This window comes from Empidonax traillii, unplaced genomic scaffold (genome assembly GCF_003031625.1).
Source record: "Empidonax traillii isolate 1590-97213 ecotype Southwest subspecies unplaced genomic scaffold, ASM303162v1 scaffold20:size5563877, whole genome shotgun sequence".
Lineage (NCBI taxonomy): Eukaryota > Metazoa > Chordata > Aves > Passeriformes > Tyrannidae > Empidonax > Empidonax traillii.
In genome coordinates, this window is record NW_020955213.1 from 4,045,296 (window position 1) to 4,066,732 (window position 21,437).

At 45.0% G+C, this 21,437-nt stretch overlaps 1 long non-coding RNA gene across 1 annotated transcript; it reads right to left on the reverse strand.

Annotated features, from left to right (window-relative positions):
* Window positions 1–4,750: 4,750 nt before the first annotated feature.
* On the reverse strand, window positions 4,751–13,718 carry LOC114065830. The gene is made up of 3 exons (XR_003573057.1): window positions 13,439–13,718; window positions 4,920–4,997; window positions 4,751–4,835 (listed from the first exon to the last, which is right to left on the reverse strand). It is a non-coding gene; the product is annotated as an uncharacterized LOC114065830 (long non-coding RNA).
* Window positions 13,719–21,437: the final 7,719 nt, after the last annotated feature.

Consider the following 21,437-nt stretch of genomic DNA (forward strand, 5'->3'; position numbering starts at 1 on the left):
ATCACGGAGCTGGGCTGGGGAGCACAGCACAGCCAGTGAGCCTGAGCCTTCCCTTTCCCTCTTGGTGCGACCGATACTGTGGCATTTAATGTCTGTGAGAGCTGCACCCTTCTAAGAAAAAGCGGATAAAAAACATGAGGCTTCTGGTTAAAAGAGGGTTTTTTTCCCAATTCCCAGTGTCCTGTCCTTCCAAGGAAAAGCAACCAGGGCAGGATCATGGGATAGGCACCCCCAGTTTAAGTGATGTGCTCCAATACTTATTTAACTGATGGGCTCAGATGCAGACATTACAGAGCTGCTGCATCTCACTAACCCCTGATCTCAGGTAGGGGTGGAAATGAATGAGCTTCTCCTTCCCATTGCAGCACTCAGCTTTCATTCCCCTGCCACCTGTGACGCTTCTGTTTCTCTGCCTGGCCAATCAGCCAAGAGCTGAATTTTCTAATATGCACAGCAGGCAGCAAACAAAATAATTTGTAAACACTCTCCCAGACCTTTCTTCATCATAAAAAGAAAAGAAAATGGCCTGCCTCGTTTCTCCTCCTCTCACAGCAATTCTCTTTAAATAATTTCAGCAGGTACATGTAGTGTTAGGAGGGAATGTCTTTATGGTTTTCATCCTTGAGCAACCTATCCTGTCTTTCCTATTTTTTCCAGTTGTCTCTAATATTTTGAAAACATTTACACTCACAATAATAGGCAATTTTATTACAAAGATTCCAGGCATGAGAACTATTGAGTTAATTTGTCTCTGTATCTCCAAAATGAATGGATTGCACCATTTAATGAAAATGCTGTGTTCTGAAATTCAAGCCTTAAAATTATAAAGATGTGTCTATGCTTTATATCCATCACTGTCTGACAGTGGTTTATATAAAAAAAATATGTTTGGCTCCAGTTTTATTTATTTCACATTATGAAATAACAAAGATGTGTGCTGGGTTAAAACTGATCCTGAATGCTAATACATGAGAATTAAATGGAGAGAATAACAACGGCCTAATGTCTATGCTAAATTAATATATACTATAAACGTTATGATGCACATTGGGTTGGTGTTCCCAGCAGAGCCATTATTTTGGAATAGGCTAAACAAACAATGATCATCCTTTCACTGATGAGTGATGGTCTCCAGTCTGCTGCCTTCTCACTCCCGGTATGTAAATGATGTTCTCAAGCTTTGATCCAGGGACACAAAACATTTGCTTAAGCACTAAAGAAATGAAAATCGCCCCAAACTAGATAAAAGTAGGACAGAGCAGAGCTGTTAAGGTTTCACAGCACGGGCAAGTTTCGATGGCTGGCAGGGCAGCTGGTTTATGTTAAGAGGTCAAGCAAAAACACTGAGTGCCTGGTAACATCAGTGGAAAAAAATCCCCACCTCCTTCTCGGCACAGAGCCCACACACATGGTCCCTATTCCCACTCCCCACAAGTGACCCTTCTCTGCTGGAACAGGGAATCCCCTCACCCCCACGGCTGCGTGCATAGCCATGCCCAGATGAGCACATGGATATGGCCACTGCTCCTCTTCTCTCCCACCTATGAGCATCTTCTCCTACCAGCTGGTCCCTTCTGCCCCACACTGTCAGCAGCTGACCCCCAGCATAATCTCCCCCAGCGTCTCCAGTTCCAGCCTCTTCCTGCTGCTGCGGATGCAACAGCAAGGTCAGCCTGAGCTGGTGCAGGATCTTGGACTGACCTCCCCATATTTACCCACAGAAACATTCAGAAAAGTGGGATTTTGTGTGCAAAGGTGCCAGGTGTTTGCCAAAAGCAGATTAATACAATGCCTTGTGCCTCAAGCCCTAAATTGATCTTTGTTGCTCTAGGAAATTGTTAGCTATTCATTCAGGGCTGATCATCACATCCCTGTGTATTTCCTAAAGACCTTTGTTTCCACAACATCTGAATTTCACCCCTGCATTTGGCTGGCAAATGGTGACTGCTTGGCCCCAGCAAAAAAAGACACACATCAGCTTTGGGGTAAGCAGGCTGTTGGTGTGTAAAAGTTTTGTTAGACATTAACACCTCCAGCTTTTTGAAAGGAACAAGTTTTCATGTCAATTCAGCCAGAGTAGGTTCCAGCACCCAATGTTCCACAGAGGTATGGGCAGGAGTGCAGGTAGCTGTGAACCCCCTGGCAGCAGGGCAGGACTGGGCTGTGGCAGCCCTGGACAGGGCTAACCTCGACTGCTGAGGCACCCACAGCTGCTGGGAGGACGAGGTCCTTTAAAAACCATATTTGCACCGTAACAAAATTAGAATATCTTGATTAAAAGAAATGCGAAAAAGCCCTTAATTTTGCTCAAAGTGATGGAGTGGATGTCCAGCCCCACTGCCGCAAAAAGACCTCTTCCTCACCATTTCCATAAGACTTGCAAACACAGTAACTTTGATAGTTTTACTTCTCTGTTGAGACTGGGTAAAACTGGTTTATGGAGTTAAGAAGTATCACCAGGAGACAGACAGCATGAAGACACCACCCTATTCCCTGTGGAAACAGGGCTTTAGAAGAGTGGAAAAGCACAGAGCAATGAGATGGTCATTGGACAAGAGGAGAAAAAAGGTCAAGAGCAAGTAGAGGGCTGGGAAAGGGACCAGAGAAATTCTGGGATTGGAGAGCGATGAAAGTCCTGCTAACACCTCACAGAAAAAAGGCCTTATCTAGAAAAAGGCTATGCAAATGAGTGAAGGCATGGAGCAGTGGGGTGATGAGTAAAACTAATTAGAAAATGAGGCTTGATTATTCATGGACTTGACATATCAGAGAGTAGCTAATCAAAGGAATAATACAAGTTTGCATATTCTTTGTGATGTGGGCATCAAAGCAGCATCACTGCTGCTCGTTCCTAAAACCAAGCACGCTTGATGCACTTGTAACATCTTGCTCGAGATCAGGCAGTGGGTCTCAGAGAGCCTGAGGTGTTCAAAACAGCTGTTTTTTCCAGCTATTGAAATGATCTTGCATTTATCTCTACTTATAGATCTTGTCTCCCTAACTACAAACATTGCCCAAAACTCTGGGAAACTGGGCAGCCTTTAAAAGCCTGAGCTAAAGACCTGGGAACTCAAGGGACCCACCTTGCAAGATAATCAGAAGATAATCCCTTATGATTCCATTTTGCTGCTGAGTGATCACTAAATAAACTTCCTTGAAAACCCACATGAGAAGATGGACTTGTCAGGAGGAATTTGCAGAGAACTTGGGTTCAGGAAGCTTTCAGAAGTACCTCCTTCCCAACACACGGCCTCAGAAACCTCCCATCCAGGCTGTTCATTCCAGCAAATCTTGGATTTTAACCACCCCTCAGAGCCTGATGAAAGGCAGGCCAGCTTTCAAGTTATCAGCAGTATTTCCATCTCACACATAGGTCTCGGCCCTGTGAAAGGTTTTAAAGGAGGACCTGATGTGGGATTGGCATCTGGCCATGTACCAAGTGTCTGGGCAACAGTTGGAGAGTGAATAAATGATACCGCCCCATCACCACTGATTCCTTCCCAGCATGAAACTGGCTGAGAAACTGCTGAAACACCAAATTCCCTTTTGATGAGGACAGCCTGGGACAACTCCAGGGAACAGGATCCATGGGGATGAAAGGGCTCTTCCAAGTATGCCTCTGAATCAGTGGGAAAAGCGAGAAGTTGGGATCACTCCTGCTACTGTTTGCTTGTCTGGATAATTACAGTGATGGGTATATTAATACTATCTGGCATTAGATCCAAAGAGCAACCAGGCATTGAAAAAGATTACTGGTGAGGTGTGTGAAGCACCCTTTTGTAGGTGCTTATGAGCAGATTAGGAGGAATTAGAGAGGGTATGAGCCAACAAAGCCCAGGGCTGCAAGCCATATGGTCCAAGGGATATTTCATTCCAAGATATATAATTCGAAACTGGTGTATCTGACCTAGTTTAGGACAAAACCTGCAGCATTTGCTTGATTAAGGTAGGTAAGAGACTAAATAAGATAATGTAGAGTGGTTTTCAGCAGTGGTTTCACACTGAAGAGAAAGGCTTTTAAGGGACTCATGCAAATATTTGTTGAATCTTCCTAAAACCAAGGGGGAAATCATTTCACGTGGCCCTGAAAGGAACAGTAGGAAAAGACATAATATTACCTAATGCTATCTCAATAGGTAGTCCTGTGTGGAGTGGGATTTGCTCCAAAGGCATTCAAGACATCTGAAGGGTGAAATATGCCCTTCACAGTGAAGTTATTCCATTTTAACTACACTGGTTTGAAACAGGTTTAGTTAAACTGGTGCCACCTTTTACCTGGACAGTCTTCAATCCTAGAGTAGTTAGTATCGATTTAATTTGGTGTCATTCTGTGTACAGACTGCATCTTGGATGCTGTATAAATATTTGCTCATTGAAATTGATGCTGAATTTGGGCAACACAATCTTGTGGAATTAGGGGGAATTACCCTCTCATTTTGTGTGAGAGGGGGTCAGATGCAGGAGCAAAAAAAGAAATCTCAGGAAGAGGTCTTAAATTTCCACAGATGAGTTCATGCAATTACCTACTTTTTAAAATGAATGGAAGAATAAATGAAGGTGAAGCAAAAAGAACCTCAAGCATTATCAAATAATAATAGAAAAGAAGCTTTGATGACATTTTCTTCCAGCAGCAGGGCTGATGAATCTTCAGGGAGTGATCCTGTAGTCCAGTGAAACAAAGAAACACTCATTTCACAGTGAAGTTTTGCAACAGCAGATTTACCAGGAATAGCAAATAAATAATTCACAGCTTCTGAAGATGTAAAGATAAATTTTCTTTCCTTTATTTCAAATCCAGTTCTTCCAGCTGCAAAAGGCCTACAGCAAACATACCCCTACAAAATAGACAATAAGGGACAACGCAGGAGTTTCACTTTCCAGCTATGTTTAAAAAGACTCCTAAAAAAGGAAAACCTCACCTTCCTCTGCAGCCTCCTCCACCGCTGCCAGGAGTCCACAGGGAAACTGAATATTTGTGTTATATTACACTGAAACTTCTAGAATAAGAAAACAAAAAATCAACATTCAAAATGTTACTACAACAGAATTCCATAGATAATCCCCAGCTGGGCTGCATGCAAATAAAAAATATTGAGTACAGCGATTTCTTGTGATTTTCCAAAAATACTCGGGGTTCATGGCAATACAGCACTCTGCAATAACTCAAAGAAAACCCAGGCGGTGTGAATTTATACCTCCTGATCCTGAATTCTAGCCACTGCTCCCTTGGCTTGGGCCAGTTTTCACCAGGTGCTCCAGGCCAGCCCTGCATTTTCTTTACTACAGGCACAGGCTGCTCTTGGGATCCCACTTTGAGCAGATGATGCCAGCCCTGCGTGTGCCTTAGCTGCCACTTTGCAGGATTAAAATAGTAGCAGCTATTTTAATCCACTACTGGAATACATCTGAAGAAATTCCTCGCAATCCCTTACTTCTCTTCCCAGCTGGCACAGAGCCAAGTGGCAGGGAGTGCACGTGCTGTCCGTGTCCCCTGGCCAGAGCCTTCCTTCCTTGCTTTGGACAGGAGGGGTGGGTGCAGGGTACCTGCTCCATGCTGCCAGCACCCCTTCACCCAGCGAGGGCTGAACAGCATGGGCTGGTCTGAGCCTCCTGCTCAGCACTTTGGGAATTCTGCAGGCCTGAGGAAGGGATATCTTGGGACCAGCAGCAGCCCCACCACAGCCTCGGCAGCCCCTCGCCCATCTGATGCCGGTGTGAGTTCTTCATCCCCCAGGCTGAGGGCTGCATACTCAAAACATCTGCCATGTGTATTACGACATCTCATTCAACACTGCTTAAATCAGAGAAGCCAACAGACGACCTCTTCTCTCTCGTGAACATTTGCTAACTGCTCACTGACCTAATCAGAAATTAAGTGGGCAGAGGGGAGGGGGTCAGTGCTTCTGCTACTGCCCTGTCACAGTGGCAGGATCCACTGCTGTATGTGTGCACTGTGACATTCAGACACTGTGCGTGCACCAGGTTACTGTGCAAAGATTACCTGTGCAAAGAGATGTGAAGATGGATATTATTATAATGCCTGGGGCTGGTTCCAGTCCTTTTCCTGCTCATCTTTCCCTATTAAAGATAAGCAATGCATAACAATGTGGCCTTACACACAAAGGGGTGTAAGACAGCACCTCTCAGCATCAAGTCAGCAAATTCTCCACAAGAATATGCATCCTCCAACGGCACAGACCTTTTATGGACCTGCCTAGGTCCCAAGTGATATAGTACTGGTAAATTCTTGCAGTTGTTTGTGTCTGAAAATACCCAATTGCCCCCTTTCTATACCTGACCTACTGACGCCTGCTTGTATTTTTAGGGGCCAGGACAGTTTCAGACTTGGGGGCCAACCTCAGAGACAGAGCTCCTACAGCAGATCCTGCTGCAGCCATTCCTGCAAGGAATCCTTGATGCAGGACAGTCCTCCTTGAGACTGTCCAACCCAGGACTACTAACACTGCCCCACAGAACTTTCTCCACGATACATTTCCCCAACAGATCCATGCCTGTACACATTTCGAGGAACAATCCACGATTGCACTCCCTTAACTAAAAGAATAAAGCATACGCTGTGTTATAAACTGTGTCATGTCTTTACTTGCAACCCCTACCTAGCAAAAATCTCTTGGCCAAGGAGAGTACCTCCGGCTGTTGGACCAGCTCCGTGGATTTACATGAGCTGAGTTCCAGGAGTTCCCTCTAACTCTGAATTTCCAAGACACTCTGGATAAATTAATCTGCCTGAGACCTGGGGCTGCCAATGAGAGCCTGTGACACTATGCAGAACACTGTAACAATCAGAAGAAAAATAACTTATAAAAAAATTATTTTCTTTCATGCAAAGAATCAAACTTTAAATGATCCCATCTGTCACTTTCATCTGCACCCTGTTCCGTTGGCTGGATTTTGCTCATTAAGATAAATTTCAAGCCAGCAGATCATTTTTACCTTCAGGGCTTTGATGAAATGTAGTGTTTGGGACTTCCTCCCCTCCTCCGTTTTTGACAGCCATGACAGTGTATCTCTCTTATGCTGCTTTGCAATTGTATGGAATGCCTTTGACTTTCCAAAAGGGAAACACACTACATTCAAATTCCTCCTCCTTTTCCCCATGGGACTAGAAGCTGGCCAAGCCCGTCCAATAAAAGTTTCCTATTCGACCTTGCATCCTAAAACCCTCTTCTCTTTACTACTCTCCTCAAAGCTTCCCCAGCAAACCTCTAGCCCTTTCAACACTTGGTCTAGAGAGTTTCTGTGTCGCACAAATGGTTCAAATGTCTTTGCTTCTTCCCTGAAAAGACATAAAAGCAATTTGTTGGATTCCTTACCTCATCACCAAACACAACTGTACACTCTGCATGTTACAGCTCCCCATGATTTCAGCCCCAATGACTTGTTTTACTGTAAGTGTAATTATGCATTGGAGTGGTTTCATGAGGGATGTGATAAATCATCTGCCACTTAACGTCTTTAAATCAAGGCTGGGTGTTTTCACTGGGGTCCTTCTCCATGCCTGGAGCACACAGAGGCTCCCAGTGCATTTACAGGAGGGTATATAATCACATGGTCATGGTCAGCCATGGTATTGAGGAATTAGCAGATGGGTGGGATGGCCTTTGTCATGCAGGATGTAGGATTAGTTGGACTTAATGGTCTGTTTTGGCCTTTAAATCTATGAATAGGGAAAAGGAAAGAGGAAAATAAAAAAAAACAATCAAAAAGAACAAAAGTCCCTATTATAGCCAGCATGTTTCTGCCTTCTGAAAGCAGAGCCAGAGTGACTGAAGGCAGCTGGAGCTGGAAATGAGTGCTGGGGAAAATCAAGGGTACCACTGTGCACCGCCTCTGATGCCCTCAGAGTCCCCCAGGTCCCCCAAACAGGGTCTTGCAAGCAAACCCATGAGTCCAAACCCACTAGGATTTGTGATGTCGTTCAGAAAACAAATGGTGTGAGAACACACACAATGTTCAAATGTTTCTCCTTCCCCCCCCCCCCCCCCCCACTCCCTTGAGGTCATTTTAGGTGTTCCAGAACTAGAAATCTAATGCCTTTTCTATTTCACAATTAAGCTAATTAAAATTTTAATCTGGTGGACATTATCTTATTGCATAATTAGAAGAGCTTATATTGCAGTGGTTTGGTTGGTACCAATCCTTTTTGCTTTAAATTGTGTTTCATTAATTGAACAGAGCTTAGATGGGTGCTTATAAGGTACTAAGCCAGCTATCTGTTCTTAACAAAATTCTCCCTGGCACCTGTACCTGCTCTGAGGCTGCATGCTTTGTGCTGTAGTAGTTTTCCCTTAGTAAAGGTTGGGCTATTACAACCACGATCACATGAGAATTTGGGGTCCTATAGACTCCCCTCATAGACACCATCACAGACTGACTTCATGCAGCAAACACAGAGGGTCCCCTTGGAAAATGGCAGATCCAAACTCTACCCACTGACTTGCTGATATCATCTGCTTAACCATGGATTATTGAATAATTAATTACTCCCAGGTCTCTATTAAGTCCCAAAGAACCTTTCTATAGACTAGACTGGTATTACTCTGCCATACATTTTAAAGAGATTACTATTAATTAATTAAACTCATCTGCATACCTAAAACTCAGCTAAACCCTCTATTGTGTTACCTGCTGTCATTTCAGACGTGTAGTGCTTCCAAACTCCCATAGAAATAGAAACGGATTAAACTCATCTTTTCAGATATGAAGCAATTTAAGAAATAAGTTGTTTTTCCACACCTCCCACAGTGCCCTGTGCAGAGCGGGACTTGGGAGCTGCCCAGGGCACTGACAGAGCTCTTCCCACAGGTTATCCATTCCACCAGGAGTCAACTGCCTCCAGGACTTTTGACCCAGTGTTTCCAAAGACATTAAATCTCCTGAAAGCATAAATAAAACATTAGACCACAATTTATCTACTCCTGGGGCTAAGGCACCCGAACTGGTGAACGTAAATCAGTCAGAACATTTATGATCTACTGACACATTTCCTTTCTAAAATAGGAGCCCAACACACATAAATCCTCACAAACACTTCTCTGGAGCCATCCCCATCCCATTCACCCCAGACACAGTCACCAAATCTGCACGGGAACCTCCACAATGCCGGAGACTGATGGCCTGTGGATGGGCTGAGGGCTCTTGCTGCTACCACAACAAAACAGTAAATAATTACATTAGTAATGAGCCAGACCTTCCAGCTGGCCAAGTCACAGGAGCTGGGGGATTTTTTGTCAGTAAACAATTTCAGATTAAAAAAAAAGCAAGCAACCTTTTGTCAAAACCAAACATCTCCATACAGCAGAAATACATTGGATAAAATTTTTTTGTTGTTGTTTTTGTTTTTTTTTCATAAGGAAAACAGAAAACAATTCAGGCATAAAAATTCTTAGCTTTTTGTTTGTTTTTTTCATTTGTTTGTTTTTTCCTGCAAAATATACAAAAAAACCTTCACAAGAGGATTTGAAAACACTAATTATTTCTCAGTTAGTAGCTTCTTCTGAAAAGATGGAGATTTTTAACAAAAGGTTGCAACTGAGGTTAAAATAAATAAATTTTTAAAAAAGAGTAATTTTACCCAGCTCTGTTGTCAGCTGCCCTCACAAAACTGATTTGGGATTAATGGGTTGACAGCAGCCCTGTTAGCTATCTGGGAATCGTGGCTCTGTGGGGACATGGAGCTCACAGCATGGGAGTGAGCCATAAGGCTCAGCATTTCCAGGGCAAGCCTGCAGCTCCCAGCACGGGATTAGGCAGGGAGCACTGCTGGAAGCTGGAAAAGACCCACAGCAGGCACTTGCCTGGTCTTTCAGGTCTTGTTTGGAAATCAGCACAAAGTTACTCCACAGCTGCAAAACAGACAGTGCTTAAGCAGAATCCATTTCCAGTTTCCAGAGGAGTCAGTGACTCTGCCCAAGGTGAGTCCCAGCAGCCCTCTCTGCATCCAATTTGCACACTGGTTTTGTTCAGGATGCAGTCCCTGCACCACCACCTCTCCAACACTGGCACTTTCCAGGCTGGCAGCCAAAGGGATGCTCAAGCAGACACTCCTGCAGACAGAAAGCTAAAGCTGGTTTGCCTTACATTTGCTCCAAGAGGAGCAGGATGGAGAGCAGTGTTTTACATCCAGGCAAGGGGGCTGAGCTTATCACTCAAATACAGAGTTTGTTTACAACAAGTACTTGTAGTAGGGAATTGTCTCTGCTGACACCAGACCCCCATGTCCCTGCCTGTGTAGGTGAGCCTCTCATTGATGTGATGATGATTCAATCTGAACTTCTTTGACACTCAAACCCAAGTTGTATTTGCTATGAAGACGAGGGTTCACACTTCATTGTGTCACCCTCCCTGAATTCCCTTTCAGGGCCGTGGTTTTGGCTGCTCAGGGCATGAAAACCTCCTAGGATGTGGGTGCCACAATCCCAACAGACGACCAGGGATGCATCTCTCTCACAGGGAAGAAGTTTTTCTGATTTCCAGTCTGAACTTCCCAAGCTGCTGTTGTCCCTTGTAACATCAACAAACAGCCTTTACTAAGAAGGATTTGGCTCCATCATTTCTGCAAGTTGCTGTAAGTTGCTATTAGCTCACCCCTTCACCAGCCTAAACCAGACCATCAGCCAGAGCCTTGCAGGGTAAGCATCCTAAACCCTTGAAATCTCCATAGCCCTCCTCTCCAGTCAAACTTGGATCAGCCAGTTCTGGCAGCACAGGTCTAGGTCTTGGTCTGTACTTCACAACTTGCATCCCCATCCCTTGGAGCCAGTCAAGCAAATCCTGCCCATGCCACCACTGAGGAAGGGCACAAAGACCTCTCACACATCTTCTGCACAGCAGTGTTGAGACACCCACATTAAGGAAGCAGAAAAGGAAAACCATTCAGTCATGATTTGTCCCGTTCACTGAGTTGTCTGAAAACTTCAGCATTTAAAGCAGCTATGGTCTCAGTGACTCAGTAGATGCCCACTATTTGGTGCCATCCACCTACGTCCTAGAGCCTTCTCAGCCTCCAGCCTGAGTGAAGTCCTCTCTTTCCACTTTACTGCCTAGTTTACATGGCAAAACAGCTTCCCAAAATATTCTTGCAGCACACCAAACAATCTTGCTGTCAGTCCTCAAATTTCAATGTGATTGGTAATCAGTGCACCAGGCATCAGAACTGGGTTATTAAAATATCTGCCATGATGAACAATGTAAAATAAATGCAGATAAATTGTATTACTCTGGGTCATTTAGTTTTAAGTGCAGCAGCCGCTGTGTTTTTTGCCACTTAAGAGATATGCAGCATGAAACAGCACAAATAAATACAGATGTAGAGAACATTAGATACACTTTGTAAGAGCAAATTATGCACGTTCACATTTCATTCTAGTTAGATCAAATTTAGATGGTTTTCCTCCATTATCTCAGTGGATACACTAAAAGTCAATGATTTATGAAAGAAACCGGTGTGAATGCCATTATAATTGATTAACCTAAGAGACTGGTGACCTACTTATAGATATACAAATATGATTATAATTGTGCAGTAAGTAATTGAATGTTCTGCAGGACTTCTTTATAATGTGATTGTGATGCATAAAAATAAGAGGTAGACAAAAGGCTTCAATGTTGTGCAGGCTCTGAGATCCTAGGAGAGGTGCTGAGTTCTCCCTGCTCCCTCCTGTCAACATGAATAGGTGTTGAGATCAGAATCAACTCCGCTCTGAATGGTAGCATTTCCTGTAAATAGACTGTCATTTGGACAAAAGGCTCCAGTGTACTTTGTAGCTGGGATAACTTTTGACACCCTGAGCAGATCTCATCGCCTGGGAGATGCTGCACACAGACCCTTCCCAAGTCATCTCTACTGGACCCACTTTTCAAAGGCTTCCTTTAGGTCAAGAAAAGGAGACAGGCAGATCCAGACCATCCAGAAGTCATGTAGGTATAAAATAAACATATGGGTCCCTATTTCTAAACCACCCCTTTGCAGCAGGCCTCAGCACCACTGTAATAAGTTTGGGAATATGCCAAACCTCAGGTCTGTGCCAGCTGTGGCTCTGAGTCCAGCACTGCTGCCACTTCTGCTGATGGGTATGAGTGCCCACTTGCCTGTGTTACAGTCACAGGACACAGCAAAGAACAAGAGGACCTCCCTGACTTCAGTGCTTTTCAATCCACATCCAGAACAGAGAGCAACAGATGGAGACAGGAGACAGTCCCCAGGTGCTGGCAGCTAAAGACCATACCTAGACCATGCAGATGGCTCTACCCTGCAATCCCAGGTAATGCTCCTTGCTAATTGTGTTTCCCAGCACCTCTGCAGTGTGCATCCTGCTGGACCGAAGGCCAACATCACCCAGCCCACAGCTGCCCAGAGGCTCTCATGGCATTATTATGTGCCACAGATTTTCCTGTACTTTGCTGCCAGTCACTTCTGACTTGATTTGTCTGAGCTCCTCTGCATGGACACGGGCGGCAGAGCTAACCTCTGACAATGACACACAGCTCTCTGCAGAACAAAATTCTAGATTCCTAATTTGAATGACTAAATATACCAAAGCCCAGTGATGAATTATTTAAAATCTATACAAATTTTGATGCTGCATACTGAATTAGAGACTTCAATGCACCTCTGCAATTATGAGTCCCTCTGCCTACAGCTCCATCATGGAAAAGCATCCATTTATACCCCCTGGGATAAGTGATCTGTTACAATTCCCTGGACTGGAAACCCTGGAGATGATGTGGGAGCCAGGAGTTGCTGGGATGGGATTGAGTTAATTAGCACTGTGTCTAAGGAGAGCCGTAACAGCATAATGAAACAAATAGAATAAAAGCAGTCTAAAGTGACTCCAGTGGATTGATGGGTGCTTAATCCTGACTGTGGAATAGTCAGGATTGTACCTATGCCTGCACATCTGTGCATTTGCCATATATTGCTCACACTGGGAGAGATGGATGGGGAGGAGGGTGGGTCATTGCAGCTGGAACTTTCTGGCATGATGTGTGATAGGGGCAGAAAGGTGGAAACCATTGGCAGCAGCCCCTTGCTGCCACAGCACACCTGGCTCAAGGTCAGCTCTGCTTGTGAAGAACCAAAGCCACCACCCCTTAAATCCTCATGCAGGATGGGATCAGGTCCAGCACACACAGCTCTGCAGAAGCCACAGTCAGGAACGCTCTGTAGCAGCAGGAATGCTTGGGTCCTAGGGAATAACCCTGCACTCAGCTCCTGCCTCGGCTGAAGGTGTTCCACTGCTGGTGAAGGGCCCTGGAAGGGCTTGCAGGGCTCCTGCCACAAACTCTTGTCAAGCACATGCTGGTAATGGCCTTCCTATGCCCTGTAGCAGAGCAGTATATCCATTCAACTGCAAAGCCACTGACATTTAGAGCACATCCCAGAGAAAAGTTTGCATCCCACTTCCCAAGGAGTTACCTCTAAGCTCGGCACACAAGTGACTGGCTGAAGATGGCCATGTTTGACTTCTTCATCCATCCTTTCCAGTGCTGACAGCCACCAAAGGATGAGCAACAGGTTCCACTTTTTCAGCTTGTTTTGCATTCTTTTCAATATTCAGTTGTCTGGAAGAGGAATATGTTGGCCCCAGCAACCCTGTGTTTGAGGGAGCTGCTGGCTTTTTCAGAGTAAATTGTTCAGAGTATTTTTACAATCGGCATAAAAATACTGACACTGCCTGTATGGATAGCTCTGTTATCATGCCTGGGGCCCATAAAGAAAGTGTAAGGAAAAAAAAGAAAGCCACAAGTTAAACCCATACTTTACAGCAATAAGACTCTTCCTTTTAATTTTTAAGCTTCTCAAATCCTAGCTTCCACCAGAATGAATCAGTAAAAGATAAACAGAGCTGCCAAGCTGCACTGTTTTGAAGCAGAGGGATGACTCCCAGCTTGGCCAACTGTTCTGACTGCCAAATATAATATACACTAAAATGACAAAGCATAACAATACAAAAGACCACGTACTATCTTCAGTCCATATACAGCTCTATCTCTATCTCTACCAGAGGGAACTGGAGCTGTGCCCAGCAGTTGTATCTAGTCCTGAGCATTGCCTATCTACCAAAGACTAGAGGGAACTGCTGGGGACAGATAGCAGCTATTAGCTGAGCTGCTGAAGTGATACCTGCAGCTTTGCTTAAACAAGAGGAGCATAAATAAACTCACCCTGGCTTTCTCCAAAACCAAACTCCTCACTGCTGCAGAGGCATTTTTGTTGTGGCATTGCCCAGCCCACTATTGCCAAAGAGGCAGGAACAGCCTGACCCACACAAGCCCCATAGGAAATTCACTGCTCCAGCACCATGACATATCTCTCTCTACACAGCTTTTCCTCATTCCTACCAGCAGCAAACTGGCCAAACACTCAACTTCTCTCTGCCCCTTCACTTCAAACCTCTCCTCCTTTCAGCTGCACCCCACAAATCAGGGATAAGCACCAGCTAATGTGAACTGTGAGGCCAAGCAAATCCCCATGGGTAGCACCTGTGCCCCTCTCATCCCTTTACATACATCAGCTGCTCTTCCTTCTTGGGCATTGCTTGAAGTGAAAACACTGCAGTGGAATAATCCCCAACTTCAAGCCCATTGCAGAAATTAAAAATTACTTGCTTCCAGTTGGATGCAAGGCTTACTAATTTCTCACCAGCATTCGGGTGGCAAGTTTGCCACATGAATAACTGCGTGTCCAGAAAAGTGTTCCACTGGTAGGGTTATTAGCAGGAAAACAGGAATTCAGTTGGAAAGCATTAATAAACCTTGAAGACAACAGCTGTTATGGTGATTGATCCACCAGCCAAGTGTACACAATTCATGCAGGATGGAGGAGCAGAGGTTATTGCACAGGGAGAGTATGCTGAGAAGTAGGAAAGAGAGCAGGGTTGTTGTAGAGGTCAGGGGAAAAAATTGGTATTGTCAGGTTCAAAAGTGTTTAAAAACCCCACACATCTTTTCCAAAGCTGACTCAAAATTGGATTATTTTAGTAGTCCGCAGCATTTGTTACTTAGAATATTGGTGATTTCTTTTCATACAAGGGACAATGGAAGCAGAAGAGTTTTGCGTGTGTCACAGGGCAATTTCTCTGTTTGGTCCCCAGGGACAGCAGATGCTGCAATACGAAGGCTGCAGGTGCCCCAAGGAACATACCCAAACATGCCCAGTGCACCCATCCCTCCTCCTGAGGGGAGTAATAAAATCACCAAACTCCTTCAATGACTGAAAGAAGGATTAAGGGGAGGACCCACCTGCCTACTGAAATGCCAGGAATTTCTGGCCCAGTGTCCTGGGTCTGCTACAGGGCTCTCCTGCCCATAAGTAGCTGCACATTGGGAGCATCTCTCCATTCTGCTTGTGTGCATCAGGGCTTTGTCCTTTGGTACTCACTGGAATATGTTTTCAGTACATCTGGCTAAGGATGCTGGAAAAAAACACGAGATGGTAAACCTAAGCTGGCACGTTGGGCATGCAGGAACGCCCATATCTGAAGCATTGTGGTGTTCTGTAGCTCCCTTTGCCTCCCTGGAAACATCCCTTTCTGCAGGAATGTCTCATCCATCCCAGCAGTACTGCCTCTGCAAAATCTGAATGGAAAAAAACCCACGGACATAGTGGAGACAGAGCAGAGGGAATTCAGGTCCCTCCACCCAAGACCACCACTGGGTTTGGGCACAGGCTGTGATCCTCCCCAGAACGTTCACATCGTGGCATTACAGTTCATGCCAACCGCACTGTAGAGTGTTGAGCTCATTGCATTATGTTTCCTCCTGAAAGAAAACAAAAACAAAATCTTGCCAGTTTATTATTTCAGCTAATTATATGAACCAACAGTATTTCATCCAAACCATTTTAGGAAAATAATTGGAGAATGTTTGCAAAGCCCAAGCAACCGTTTTTCTCCTGCCAGGGTGGCAGATGCAAACATAAAGAGTAACATGTCCATACATCTCCAATCTCAACTTCTTATGAAACAAAATAAAAGCAATCTGGTTGTGAACTGATCCAAAGCAAATACAATATTTCAGAACATGCCACATTTAGTTGGTGGGGCTGATTTATATGACGCAATTTAAAGACCAGTGTGCAAATATGGAGGGGAAGACTATTTCCCCTTCACACTTTCTTACCTCACAGACATTGTTTTTTTTTGCACGTAAGTAAGGAGCCCTTGGCCTGTGCAGCAGCTGCCTTTGAAAGATGAGCACTGACAGATTTCTATGGTACTTCCAAAAAGAGTTGTTTTACAGGCCAGAGGTTCCCTTCATCATACAGAACGTTTTGCCATTTGCTGAGTGATCCGTGAGATCATCACACAGTGGTCTTCAAAATAAGTGTTGCTGAAAGCATCCCCTACCCAATTTCCACTTGCAGGCACTATCTCTATTCCCAATTTACAGCTGGAAAGAGAGGCAGGGAGAAGGCAGCAGAAGGCTCTCTAGAGAAGTGGCAGACTCACCGGCCCTGGAAGTGTTTAAGAATGAGAGGATGTGGTCCTTTGTGGTATGATTCAGTGGGCATGCTCAAAGGTTGGACTTGATGATCCTGGAGGTCTTTTCCAACCTTAATGATTTTATGATTCAATGACCTTTCTCAGGCAGTTCCATGCGCAGGCTGAACGTCAGTGCTGGCAGTCAGTGTGCCACCAGGGAGCCCAGGATGGCAGGACAGGATCACCCCATTCAGTACTTTCTCCTTTGTCACACACCATCTGAGAGGCAAAGACCTCGCTGTGTTTGACGTTTCCATGACTCGTTTTCTGATGAAGTGCTGCTCCAGCCATTGTCTCCGTTCTCTTTTTAGATTTCATGTTCAGCTTCCAAGATTTAGTGGCTTTTCAGCAGGCAGAAGAGCACCTCGGTTTTGTGGCACCGCAGACCTACTTAGAGATAATTGCTGAAGTAAATCAGAAACAAAAGGAGAACTAGTAAAAGCTGGAAATCATGTTTTAAAAGTGAAATTATATTAAAAAAAAAAAAGAAAAAGAAAAAGAAAAAAGAAAAATCAGAGAACAACAACAAAACCCAGGAGAAAGAACACCAGCAGGATAATTGTCATTTTCAGTAAGGAGGCCAGTGAAGGATTTCCAAAACCAGCCCAGTCCCAGTTCTCAGTTTGCCTTGCTAAACCTTGATCCATCATTTTGCAATAAGCCTAAGCATCCATTCCTCAGGGACCTGCAGGCTTCCTGAATGAAATCCTCCAGCCCTCCATCATGGGAGTAAGGAGGGATGCCAAGTGCCTGCTCTGAAGGGTTCTACTGCTGCCTTACACAGAAGCACTTCTGAGTCCTTCAACAGCTTAACCCCATCCCACTTCCTGTTCCCAGGGAGAACCAAAGCTGTGTGTCGCTCAAAGGCTACACACAGATAAATCAGTGTTTTACACCCAAGCACCCTCAATATTTGAGCCACAGCAGCTCTGTTGCATCACAGGCAAGATGCCATCAGACTGCTCTAAGATACACCTCCCAGGAATGAGAGGTCAACAACAAGAATAAATACATTAATTTAATTCTTTCTCTGATGCTTTCCCCTTGCTGCCAGCAGTTGCATTTCTGCATTTTGCACACCAGTGGTGTGAGGAATGCTCTTGGGAAGGGCTGCGTCCCAGGACCTAGAGGATTCTAATACCTGGATTTCAGGAGCGAGGCAAAACAGCCACTCTGTGAATTAATGGAAAACCTTATGGCAATGCCAATAAGCAGAGACACTAATTAATGCCAATTCAATGAAATTCATTTAGGACTCAGATTGCTAACGAAAGCTTTTCTTCCCCCACATCTGGATATTGCAAACCTTCAAGCAAGGCTGGAGATTTCCCTGAGGAACCTGGCAGCTCCCTGTGCAAGGAGCTGCGCTGTAAACTGCTGTATTGTCCAGGCTTGCTGGTGGGTGCAGGATCCCCATGAAATTGCAGGACTTTTCTGCAGTGAAATATGTTTGACATGGGGGTCAGGTAAACTGTGTTGTGCTGCATTCATGAGCATTTTTCAATTGACACTAATGGTCTAACCCTGAAGATGGTCTCCAGTCGCAATTTTCAGATATTCAAAGCCTGAAGGTTGTTTAAAGTTTGAGCATGGTTGAGCTGGGTTCGCCCTACATTATTTTCTAAACATTGACTTTTCTGTCATCTTTATTTATTATAATTAATACTCTCTTAATGTAGACTCTACCTGGACTTGTTCTGGGATATGCTGTACTCCTTGTTCTTGTGATGAGCAGTATTCCTCCGCCAGAACATGGCTTAATGACTCGAATTTGCAAAGGCACTTTGTTTCTTATGGAAATCTGATTATCAGTGCAAAAAAAAGCCCCTTCTTTTTCATGGCAAAGTGGTCTGTTCTGCTCCAGATGAAAATGTGGATGTTTCCATAATTGTACACTAACCTGTGTTGAACAAGCCAGCTCAAATGCTATTTAAGCTCAGTGTGGCCAGACTTTATCAGATTTATTCTATCTAGAGGAAGTCACATTGCAAATAAATAACTTCAGTGGTACATTGGAGTGTTGCAAAAGCAAATTATTTGGCAAATGTTCCCTCTTTCTTCTCCTCCTTATTCACCTGGTTTATAGGGCCATTAACAAATGCACCCTGGCTAAAAATGTAGCCTCAGAATAGATGAGACAACCTCACCGCTCTTCCACTTCATGAAGTTTTATTTTGAGTCCCTTTTTCCTCTTGCCCTCTAGAGACTTCATGTGCTATGACATTTTCTGAGTTTCTGCTGCCAGCCTGGGAGGATGGCCAGGAGGTGAAGTGCGGGGACTTTATTCAGTGCCCCCCCTGAAGGACAACAGCTCCTTGCTGTAACTACAGTTCTGCACGTCTTTTTGTGCATCACTGGCACTTTGCCTCCTTGCACACCCCCTCCTTCCACCCATCCTTACCCCCAAAGTTCTGCCATGGTGGGTTGGGCTGGCACTGGATCTGGTTGGAGGTAGGGGAGACAGTAATGCCCTCTTGGATGGGTCAGCCCAGGCCCTGGCTCTCCCCGCAAGGCTTCTTCTTTCATTGCCATGGTCCCTTCTTGCTGCAACCATGACAAATGCCAGAGCTCTTTAACCATTTTCCTATAGGAGAATTAAAGTTTTCATGATTAACCTTTATAAATTACAAGAGCAATACTCTAAATAATAAATAGTTTCTGGCCAGGTCTAACTCTCTGAGCTATTATTCTCCAGCATGATATGCTGAGCCTCCATCTGCATTTATTTTCCATACTGTATTCAAGTCCTCTTATGTCATTGAGATAAGCAGTCAGGAGATATGTGTTTTCCAAAATGATGTCCTCATTCATCATTTCTTCCTCACTGCTCAGCCTGATTACATTTAATTCAAGAAGAAAGAAGCCTCGCCTGGGCCCACTGAGCATATAAGGTTAAAAAAGCAATACAAATGAAGCAACGGCTTCCCAGAGAAGTAGCTACAGAACACAGAATAACAGCATCCCTTATCAGCACCAGGGCTGTGTACTCTCCTCCTCATTTTCAGAGAAAACTCACAGCACAAATGACCCATTCATCAAGATCAGCAGGTACAACTCTGCTTTAAACACACATGCACAACAGCAACCACCCTCCCTGTTAATAGAAAATGAGCTTTGAGCATTAATTTCATCTGATACTAATGCAAAGCTTAATTACAAGAAGAGATAGGGGAGTGAAAGCTTGCTGCAGCCTGAGCTCTTTCCAGTGGCTCTTGGCTTCAGGAGAAATATCTTTTGTTCCTACAAGTTCTTCTCTGTCGCAGTATTTGGCTACTCCAGGATGCGGCAGGGAGAAATAATGCCAAAATGCATCTGCACAATATGAGCAGTGGCTTACCAAGCCTGATGAAAGATTTCTTGTGACTTTGCACACTCTCCCTCTCCCTGGCTGCCCAGGATGCAGCCTCAGGGTGTGTGAAGCCTCCTGACTGAGCAGGGTGGGGGGAGAGGCAGCCCATACTGAAATGCTTGCTCACCTTCTGCAGGGGTGCAGCCCCTGTGATCTGCTCTTCACCAGCCCATGCAGAAAGGCAGAGGCTGTGCCAGCTCTGAGTCAGGGAGCCCTGCTCTACCCTGGGTCCCAATCCTGCACCCTCCTGGGTGCCAACACAGCCGCTGCTTGTTCCCACATTGCTCAGCGGCAAAGGTGATGCTGTTGAGAAGATTTACAGGGTGTAAACAGCGGCTCTGCTCAGCGTTCAAGTCTGCACATGATGTGGATGGGAATGGGCACTGCGGTTCTTGGCTGGTGCGTGGCTCTGCAGTGGCACCAACAAACCCCTCAAGCCCACTCCCACAGACAAGCTGGGCTGGCTGCTTCAGAGCCAGGCTGGCACCCTCATGTTTTCAGAAGGCATTTCCCACTAGGAAAGGCAGTTTGCATATTTGCTCTAATCAGACTTCAAAGAAATGCCAAAGGAGCCAGGGAAATGAAACACATACTGAGCCAGCCAAACGGGCAAACAAACACAGGCAAAAAAGACCAGTCTCTGATAAAATGAATTCAGACCAACTCTGGATTTAAAATGAGAATTGAAAAGGTCTTAAAGAGATGAGTAGCTTCCTGGCATGTCCAGAGGGCAGCAGATCTACAACTCCAAGCTCTGCCCCACAGCCATAGCCCCAGTGTAGGTGTGCAGCAGCTCCAGGGCAGTGCAGCTGCTCATCCCACCCCTCCAAGGGCAGAAGGGCTTTGGAGGCACTGGAGGTGGGTCCAGCTCCCATCGCTTCTCCAAGACTTAATATGTTTTTTTTCCAGAGAAGTTGGTGCTTTCTGTAGAAAAATCCTTAATAATTTTTATTAGCTGTTCTGAAAAGAACCCTCCTCCCACTTATGTTTTGATCAACATTGATTTGAAGAGGGCACTGTCACTCAGGTTGGGTGTGGAGACATGAAACTCTTTCTAGGGACCCAGAAAATCAAACTGAGTTGGGAAAGAAGCAGCCCATGACCTGTCTCCCCCTTGGCCTGGGCCAAGCAAGCCCATGTTTAACCTGCCCTCACAGAGGAGCCCTGGGCACACAGACAGGGGAGCACGGCTGCTGGCACTGCTGCCCTGTACAACAGGCTGGGAGAACAAGGGAGGGAAGTTGTATTATCCCTTTGAAGCTACAAAAGCAGGCAAAATGTAATTATAATCACCCAAACTGGAGTTCTGCCAGGACATCAGGGCTAATGGTCTTGCTCTTGCAAGAAGTGCCATGGGATTTTTCTAATGATCACAAGTGGTCAGGACCTCAGTTTCACATCTCATTTGGAAGATAATGAAGAACTCGCCCATTTATTTTTGGTCCAAAGGGAGGTGAGGACAAATTGACTATGTCAAAGGGCATGAGGACTTAGGGATGTAGATTCTTTTGCTCAAGATGTCACTGGGAGCTCTGACAGCCAGGAGGGATGGCAGAAGGAAAACAGGAAGCAAATAGGAAGCG